This window comes from Bison bison, unplaced genomic scaffold (genome assembly GCF_000754665.1).
Source record: "Bison bison bison isolate TAMUID 2011002044 unplaced genomic scaffold, Bison_UMD1.0 scf7180017864040, whole genome shotgun sequence".
NCBI lineage: Eukaryota > Metazoa > Chordata > Mammalia > Artiodactyla > Bovidae > Bison > Bison bison.
In genome coordinates this window covers 6,382,471-6,392,435 of record NW_011494612.1, presented here as the reverse complement: position 1 = coordinate 6,392,435, position 9,965 = coordinate 6,382,471, and the positions used below count along the sequence as shown (strand labels likewise).

The 9,965-nt window shown below is 38.2% G+C and overlaps 1 protein-coding gene across 2 annotated transcripts in view; it reads left to right on the top strand.

The window, feature by feature from the left end:
• Window positions 1–6,779: 6,779 nt before the first annotated feature.
• The window catches only part of GHSR (growth hormone secretagogue receptor), a 23,897-nt gene continuing 20,711 nt past the window's right edge, over window positions 6,780–9,965 (top strand). For both annotated transcript variants that reach the window (XM_010835262.1, XM_010835263.1), the window contains exon 1: window positions 6,780–7,130. The gene's annotated coding sequence lies outside the window, so the exon portion shown is untranslated. The remainder of the gene's footprint in view (window positions 7,131–9,965) is intronic.

Genomic DNA, 9,965 nt, shown 5'->3' with positions numbered 1-9,965 from the left:
GATTAGTAACAATGGAGAAAAGAACTTCTAATGTCTTTTTCATGATATCTTTTATCTAACATGTCTTACAGAAGAAAGAAAGAAACTGCTCATTTTTGTACAATGTGATTAAAATATTATCAGTCCTTTCCTTTATGGTTAATGCCTTTGTTACAGATTGAATTGTGTCCCAACAAAGGATAATGTCAATGTCCTACTCCCCAGTACTTCAGAAATGTGATCTTATTTGGAAATAAGTTTGTTGCAGATATAATTAGTAAAGATGAGGTCATAGTGGAATAGGTTGGGTCCTTCACAGAATGTGACTCATTATTTAAAGAAGGAGATTTAGTCAAAGAAAGACCCACAGGAAGAAGTCCTCACGGAAGCAGAGGCAGAAATTGAAGTGATGAAGCTGCAAACAAGGAACCCCAAGGATTGACAGTCCTCATCAGAAGCTCAAGAAACAAGAGAAGATTCCACTCAGAGCCTCAGAAATCTGCTGACACCTTGATTTTAGACTCCTGGCCTCCAGAATTGTAAGAGAACAACTTTCTGATGTTGAAAACCATCTGGTCTGCGACACTTTGGTTCAGCAGCCCTGGGAAGCTTATACAGCTTGCCATACCATGTTGAGGAAATCTTTTTTTACTGATGTCACACAGATATTACCATTGATATTTTTTTTCTGAAATCTTGAAGTTTAGTCTTTCATAGTTTGATAGTAGGATTCAACAATAATTTAATTCATGAATGATGAAGGGATATAATTTTATCTTTTACCATATCAGTGACCAATTGTCTAACACTGTTCAGTGGCTAGCCCACTCTTTCCCCATTGATTTTAATGTCTAACATCATACACCCAGCTCCCAGGGGGTCTGTTTCTGTGTTCACTTCCCACCCTCCCCCCAACCCTGCATTGGATTGGTTGTCGGTTCTTGCACCCATTCCATCCATTTTCTAAAAATTGTGGTAAAATATAGGTAACTTAAAATTTAACATTTAACCATTTTTGAACATAGAGTTCAGTAGCATTAAATACATTCACATTGTTGCACAACCTTCGGCACTATTCATGTCCAGAACATTTCATTATCCCAAGCTAAAACTTTGTAACCATTAAGCAATAACTCTTCATTTCCCTTCCTCCAGGCCCTGGTAATCACCATACTATCTTTATGAATTTGACTGTCTTAGGTAGCTCATGTAAGTAGAATTATGCAGTATTTGTTCTTTTATGTTTGACTTATTTGATGTAGCATAATATCTTCAAGGTTTAATCCATGTTGACGCATATGTCATAATTTCTTTTTTTTTTTTTAATAGTTTTCTATATATAGGTCTTTAGTTTCTTTAGGTAGATATATTCCTAAGTATTTTATTCTTTTCATTGCAATGGTGAATGGAATTGTTTCCTTAATTTCTCTTTCTGTTTTCTTATTATTAGTGTATAGGAATGCAAGGGATTTCTGTGTGTTGATTTTATATCCTGCAACTTTACTATAATCATTGATTAGTTCTAGTAATTTTCTGGTGGAGTCTTTAGGGTTTTCTATGTAGAGGATCATGTCATCTGCAAACAGTGAGAGTTTTACTTCTTCTTTTCCAATTTGGATTCCTTTTATTTCTTTTTCTGCTCTGATTGCTGTGGCCAAAACTTCCAAAACTATGTTGAATAGTAATGGTGAAAGTGGGCACCCTTGTCTTGTTCCTGACTTTAGAGGAAATGCTTTCAGTTTTTCACCATTGAGGATAATGTTTGCTGTGGGTTTGTCATATATAGCTTTTATTATGTTGAGGTATGTTCCTTCTATTCCTGCTTTCTGGAGAGTTTTTATCATAAATGGGTGTTGAAATTTGTCAAAGGCTTTCTCTGCATCTATTGAGATAATCATATGGTTTTAAATAAAAGTATAGTTGATTTACAATGTTGTATTAATTTTTACTGTTCATTACTTTTTAAGACTGAACTATATTGCAGCATTGGAAAATAGGTACTACATTTTGTTTATTCGTGTATCTGTTGATCTCTGGCTTTAATGGTTACTATTTGCTTTTCTATAAAGCTTAACGTTCTCCTTCTTTAATCCTTTGTTCCCAAACAACCCAGGCATTTGGGTGTTTAATTCACAAACTTTCTGCAACATAAGTACCTTTCATTGTGACATTTTAAGGCAAAATTTAGAAGGGAAAAAGTTACATTTGCATGTGCAGAATTCAGTTGGCAGTTTAAATAAACATCCTGGGAAGTCTCAAATTTCATTCCAAGTACAACTGATACAGTATCAGAACTATATGTAAAATTTTCAACAGTGTGAATAATGACTATAGCCACCCAAAAGGAAAACAGCCCATTTGACCTGAAGCAGAAGGAGATAGGAAGGAATGAAAGAAAGTAGTCAGACTTCTTAAACTTTATAGGAGAGGCACATAGAGCTATTGAGCTATGGATATGTGGTATTCCTCAAAACAAGGGAAGAAGGACCCCAAAGACAATTTAGAGATCATTAAGGCTTCCTCTTTGGTATCAAAAGTTGGGAATATATCACTTGGATTTTGACAGACCAGACAACCCTTGCCCATGAATGTGGGGGTGGTGCCACCCAAAGCCATGGGAGCAATGCTACCAAAGCTGTGAAGGCCAGGCCCCTGCCCAGCAGAACCCTCAGAGATGTCTGCCTCTGCCTAGATATCAAAGAATGGAGCCATCTAGAGATGTGGGCACTCAACCCAGGCAGAAGACCACAGAGAGGATGAGGTTACTACAGGGAGTCCCTGCCAGGAAAATGCTCAGTGGAGCCATGTGGATATGGTTTCTCCCATGATCCAAGTCAGCAGAGTCCCTGGTGTGCAGTTCCAGACAGAGACAGCTACAAGCATGCAAGTTAAGCCAGTGAGGATTGCCATGTGGGTTGCCTGCAGCAAAGCCATGGGGGCAGGTATACCCCAGTGTGCACAGAAGGTCATTTCCATATCCCAGTGGACCTAGCAGGGAGAGTATCTGATGAAAGAGTAGTCTCAAGCCTTGAGATTTGATGTTTGCCTTGTTGGGTTTGGACTTGCTTGGGACCTGCCACCCTCTTCTTTCCTATTTCTCCCTTTAGGCTGGGAGAGTTTGCCTTACTGCCTGTCCCACATTGCATTTTGGAAGCACATAATTTTTTTTTTTGTTTCACAGATTCACATCTGGAGAGCAATTTATCCCAGAATCAATTATACCTTGAGTCTCATGCACATCTGATTCAGGTGATATTTATATGAGACTTTAAACTTAGATTTTTTTTGGTTGATGCTAGATGAAATTAAGACTTTGGAAGCTGTTGAGATGGAATGATCATGTTTTGCATGCAAAATGGACATGAATTTTAGGGGGCCAGAGATATAATGCTATGATTTGAATATTTATTTCCTTCTAAAAGTTCATATGTAATTTTCAAAATTCATTGAAATACTAATACCTTATGTGATGGTATTAGAGCCAGGGTCTTTTGGAATTGACTAGGTCATGATGGGTCCACTCATGAATGAGATTAAGGTCCTTATCAAAAGGTTCAAGATAGGTCTCTTACCTGTTCAGTTATGTGGGGATACAATGAGAAGTTTGTGACCCAGAAGAGGGTCTCTATACGACTGGGCTGGCACCCTGATCTTAACTTCTAGCCTCCAGAACTGTGAAAAATTAATTTATTTATAAACCACCAATTTGTGACATTCTCTAATCAAAGACAAAAAGTGGTTGAATGAATTGAGAAATAAAATCTAGCAATATGCTGTCTATAAGGGATTCACTTTATTTTTTATGGCCATTTCTTTTCAAAAAATTTTTATTTATTTTACTTTTTTTGGCTGTGCTGGGTCTTTGTTGATGTGCACAGGGCTTTCTGTAGTTGTGGTGCTCAGGCTTCTCATTGTGTGGCTTCTCTTGTTGTACAGAACAGGCTCTAGAGCACAATAGAATAGTTGTGGCACTTGGGCGTAGCTGCTCCAAGGCACGTGGGTTCTTCCTGACCGAGGGATTGAACCAGTGTCCCTTGCATTGCAAGGTGAATTCTCAACCTCTGGACTACCAAGGAAGCCCAAGGGACTCACTTCAGATTTAAAGATATACGTAGATTGAAAATGAAGAAATGGAAAAAGATATCCCGTGCAAAGATGACCAAAAACAGCATGGGGCTATGCTCGTATCAGGCAAAATAGACTTTAAGTCAAAAGTTGTCTCTAGAGACAAGTCATTATATACTGATAAAATTCAATTCAACAGAAAGATAGAGCAATTATATGTACATATCCAGCATCAGAACCCCTAAACCTATAAAGCAAATACCAATAGATCTGAAGGGAGAAATTGACAATACAAAAATGATAGAGACTTCACTATTCTACTTACAATAGTGGATAGAACACCAGCAGGCAGAAAATCAATAAAGAAACAACTGACTATTGTTTGACAGAACATTGATGAAAGAAATTGAAGATGATACAAAGAAATGGAAAGTTGTCCCATGTTCTTGGATTGGAAGAATTAATATTGTCAAAACGTTCTTACTACCTAAAGCAATCTACGTATTTAATGAAATCGCTATCAAAGTTTCCGTGACTTCTACCTTATCCTATAAAAAAATTAACTTTAAAAGGATCATTTTGTTGTTTTTTAGTTGCGAAGTCAAGTCTGACTCTTTGCAACCCCATGGACTGTAGACTGCCAGGCTCCTCTGTCCATGGGATTTCCCAACCAAGAATACTGGAGTAGGTTGCCATTTCCTCCTCCAGGGGATCTTCCCAACCCAGGGATCAAAGCTGCATCTCTTGTATCTCCTGAGTTGGCAGGTCGATTCTTTTCCACTGCACCACCAGCGAAGCTCTAAAAGGATCATAGACCTAAACATAAGATCAATGACTATAAAATTCTTAGAAAACATAGGGGCAAGTCTTCTCTTTTATTTGTTTCTGACAATGGATTTTAGATATGACACCAAAAATATGAGCAACAGAAGAAAAAATAGGCAAACTGGATTTCATCAAATTAAACACTTTTGTATATAAAAAGACACCACCAAGAAAGTGAAAAGCCAACCTATAGAATGTGAGAAAATATTTGAAAATCACATTTCTGATAAAGGACTTATAGTGGACAACATAAACAACTCTTTCAACAACAAAAAGACAAGGCTCAGTCGTGTCTGACTCTTTGCGACCACACAGACTGTAGCCCATCAGGCTCCTCTGTCCACGGAATTTTCCAGGCAAGAGTACTGGAGTGGGTTGCCATTTCCTCCTCCAGGGGATCTTCCTGACCCAGGGATCAAACCCACATCTCTTGTGTCTCCTGCATTGGCAGGCAGATACTTTACCAGCTGAGCCTCCAGGGAAACCCTAACAAAAAGACAGATGACACAATAAAAAATTGGACAAAGATTAAAACCACAATGAGACATGAATGTATACCCATTAGGATGACTACCATTAAACAACAGGTAATAACGAGTGTTGTGAGGATGTGGATGTATTGGCACCATCATACTTTGCTGTTGGGAATTTAAAATGGTGCCGCTGATGCGAAAAAATTAGTGACTTCTCTGAAAGTTAAACATAAAATTACCATATTACCCAGAAATTCCACTCATAAGTGTACTTTCAGGAGAATTGAAAACAGATAACTTTAAATGAATGCTTGGACACAAAGTTTTTCATACTTCTTCATATTTCATAGCAGCGCTATTTACCACAGACCAAAGGAAGAAGCGATTCAAACGTACATTTTTATTTGGATGATCAAATAAACACAATGTGATATATACATACAATGAAATATTACTCAGCCAGATATATATTGTTTAAGGTGAACATGTATGAATCCATAAAGAAAATCACCAGTATGAAGAAGACAACTCCAGAGTAAAGGGAGGGGAGGGAGTACAGAGGATCTCAAGGGAGCATCAGAGGTAATAGTAATGTGCTATTTCTTAATCTGGACATGGGTTCACAGTGTTGGTTCTCTATAGCATAATTTTTCATAATGTATACATATATTACTAGTATTTTATAGTTTAAATTTTATCTGAATGGTAATGATAATCATGCCAAACCAGAAATTTGGAGGAAGAATATACTACTCTTTGATCCACCAATGTGTTATTAAATAATTTATTGGACTTCCCTGGTGCCAGTGGTTGAGACTCCATGCTTCTATTGCAGAGCTCATGGGTTCAATATCTGGTTAGAGATTTAAGATACCACATGCCACTCGACATGGCCAATAAAAACAAAAACAAACACAAAAACACTTTATTGGGTCTTTTGGATTACCCAAAAAAAAAAAAAATTCACATTGGTTGTGATGAGTGAAATGTGGAAATGTATAAAGAAGTTAAAAATCCTCGCACTCCTCCCACCATGAAGATTTCAATGATAAAATTATGTGTTCCATCTTTCTACTGACACAAGTATATGTAGTCAATATTCCAGCTTTATTAATTTTTTCCTTTATAAATGGGAATATACATATATATATGCACATATGTATGTGTGTGTGTGTATATGAAACTCAGCAACTCATTTATTTAACAGTATTTGTGGGCTTCCCCGGTGGTGCAGTGGTAAAGAATCCACCTGGCAATGAAGGAGTCACAGGAGATGTGGGTTCAACCCCTGAGTCGGGAGGATCTCCTGGAAGAGGAAATGGCAACCCACTCCAGTATTCTTGCCTGCAAAATGCCATGGACAGAGGAGCTGGTGGGCTATAGTCCAGGGGATCACAGAGAGTCAGATTCAGCTGAGTGCACATGTGTGCGCACACACACACACACACACACATACACATACACTGTGTAAAAAACATTCAGGCCTAATTGATTCTTAAATACTGCATAATACCTCCCTGAGTGACTAGATCCTAATTGAGTCCACCATCAGTTCATTCCCAGTTGTTTGTCACTACAAGTAATGCTAGTAATACAATGAACTTCCTTGCCCTTGGTCCTAAATTGGGATTACAAGCGGACTTAACATTTTAGATGCTAAAAATAACTGATTACTTTCAAATCTTTTGCTGCAGTTTACAGACTGGGCAGCAGAAACAATACTGCTGTGTTTCTCACGGCATCATTAGAAAGGGATACGGACTACTACTCTTCTGGTTTGCCAAGCTGGTGAGTGAAAACTATCTGATTTGTGTGTAAAGCACCAGCACTCTTCATTATGGTCAGTGAAAGTGAGCTCATTGCTTCTCAGCACCTCCTGGGGAACATTTAGAAATGCTGATGCCTGGGCTTCACCACAGCATTCACCACAGACCTATTGAACCAGCATTTCTGGAGAAGGGCCCAGGATACCGCAGGATACCACAGTGTCTGTGTTTTAATTTCCCCAAATGACTCTGATACAGCTAGTTGAGCACAGGTCCATCAACAATTAGAAATCATGAATAGAGCCTCTATCTAGAATTGAGAAAACTGAATTTCAAAAGCTGTGATGTATTAATTAAGTGTTTAAGAAAACAATGTACCCAGATAATGATTATGGTGAGAAATTCCAAAATTCAATTTATATGCAACGTTTTAATTCCATGAATTGTTTGAAATAAGGAATACCTGATCTTTCTCAGCTTTAGAGGTAAAACCCGAGATAGGAGGCAGCTATGAAGTGGATATTTTAGAATGACAGTTTTCTGGCCAACTGTGAATCTCTTCTTAAAGAAAGTATGAATACTGAATATCTGATCTTTCTGAAAATGAAATAAAATCAGGGGCATTCTGGCCCATCATTGCTGGACTCTGTCCCGTGAAACTTCCTCACTCGAAGAATAGAGAAAAAAAACTGCTACTTCAGTTTCTATTAGGATGTATCTGGGCAGAACAAGGCAAGTGGTTTCTAAAGACAATCACCCTAGAAGAGAGGCCAGCTCAGGTGTGTGAGAGGAGCCTGAAGAGACTGGAGCAGTAAGGCAGAGCCCTGCTTTCTTCTTGAGATCAAAGAGGGGCCCCTTTATTGTCACATACCAGGAACAGCCACCAGGTGGCGAGATTCTCCCATTTTCCCCAAAGATCAAAATGTTTAAAAGTGGCAGATTAAATGACTTCAAATGACTTCAAATTCTCTACCTGGATAAAACTCAAAGTGATGGAGACAAGAAGGCACATGGTAGGCTCTCGGTGTCTCAGATAAGAGCACCCACCTTGCATGGGGAGTTGTGAGGAAATGTTTAATATATGAAGCCCTGAGACCCTGCCTAGCTGGTTCTAAGGACTCAGTAACTTCCATTTAAAATATGTAAAATTAAAAATAAGAAAACCTCTAGGATTATAAACTCATGATAATTGTTTTTGTGCTGAGTTCCAGTGTAAGTTTCTATTTGTCAAATCCTCTACAAAGTCATATCTATGTCAAAATTAAAATAACCTAGATAAAATAGATATGTAAGTGTTATAGAAAACAGAGTTTAAATACTTCCTCTTTTGAGTGAAAGTCAATCAATATACAAAAGCCCAAGTTTATGTACTAGATAAATTCAAGAGATGGCCGAAGTCTTTATTTTAAAAAGAGATTCGTCACAGACTTCCTTAAAAGCTAAGTTTTCTTTCTACCTTAAGAAGTTGATTCCATTTGTTGAATTTGCTTCTGACTGCTCTGTAAAATGAACTGAAGGTATCCTCAGAATACACTGTGAGGTTGATGATTTGCTTTCTTATCCTTTGCTTCCCCTGTTGTGGGTTTTCCCCATTCCTCTAAGCTTCCCATGCTTCTGTCTCCAGACCCTCTCCAGGAGGGGTGCAGAAAGTGGATGGAGATTGAGAGGCAATGCAGCACAAAAGCCCTCACCTTCAGGACTGGAAAGTGAAGTGTGAGTTGGATGTGATGCTGTTTGTACTTGGGCAGCCTTCACATTGGGGCCAGGTTTCACTCTAGGGAGATAATAGAAACGAGAAAAAGGGACCATTTATTGAGCACTTTCTCTATTTTGGGTGCTCTTGTTTGTATGCTCACTTATTTTCTATAGAAACCTTGTGATGGAGGGATGGGGATAATCATCCATTTACATATGAAGAAACAGATCACAGAGCTAAACAGCAAGGTTGTGACCTTAGGTTGGTCTGATTCCACAGCTCAAATGTTGAACTGCGTGGGGTTCGATTATGTTAGAACAGAAGGAGTTAGGTGAAGAAGAGCCTTTCTATGTAATTCTGGGAAACAAACAAACAAAAATAGTGTTAGCAAAGCTCCACCAGCTCAACTATGAACAAAACCTTCTTCTGTGACACTTGCCCCCAAACATATACAGAGTCCTTTGATACTACCTCATCTAAAATAGTCTGTTTTGTGCAATGTACTAGCATACATACATTGGTGTCAGATAGATCTGATTTTCCATATTTTTATGCGAGATAATTATTTTATTATTTTTCATGACAATGCAATATGAAGTCATAGTCACCACATTTTGGGGACTCAAAAATGTGTCCCAAAAAAAAAAAAGAATTAAAGTACTTATTTGACATACACAGCATAGAGAAGAGCCTTTGTAACAAACTGAAAATATTTCCTGCTAGTAAAGCTGGGACAATAAGAATAGAACAGCTCTACCAAAAACTGCTTGTCATATTTTGCTTTGACAGTAAGGAATGCTGAATTAGGTAACAACAAGTCACCTGAAAATGTGAGTGAAATAATGACAAAAAATTATCTCATAAAAATTTTTCTCTATTTATTAAGAAACTTCATTATTTTAATAAAAACTCTGGTGCAAATTTTAAAGTGATTAATTTACCAGCCTGCATGTACTCTAAAGTATGGGCTTCCCTGGTGGCTCAGTGGTAAAGAATCCACCTGCCAATGCAGAAGATGTGGGCTCAATCCCTGGGTTTGGAAGATTCCCTAGAGGAGGAAATGGCAACCCACTCCAGTATTCTTGCCTGGGAAATCCTATGGACAGAAGAGCCTGACGGGCCACAGTCCATGGGGTCGCAAAAGTGTTGGACACCCCTGAG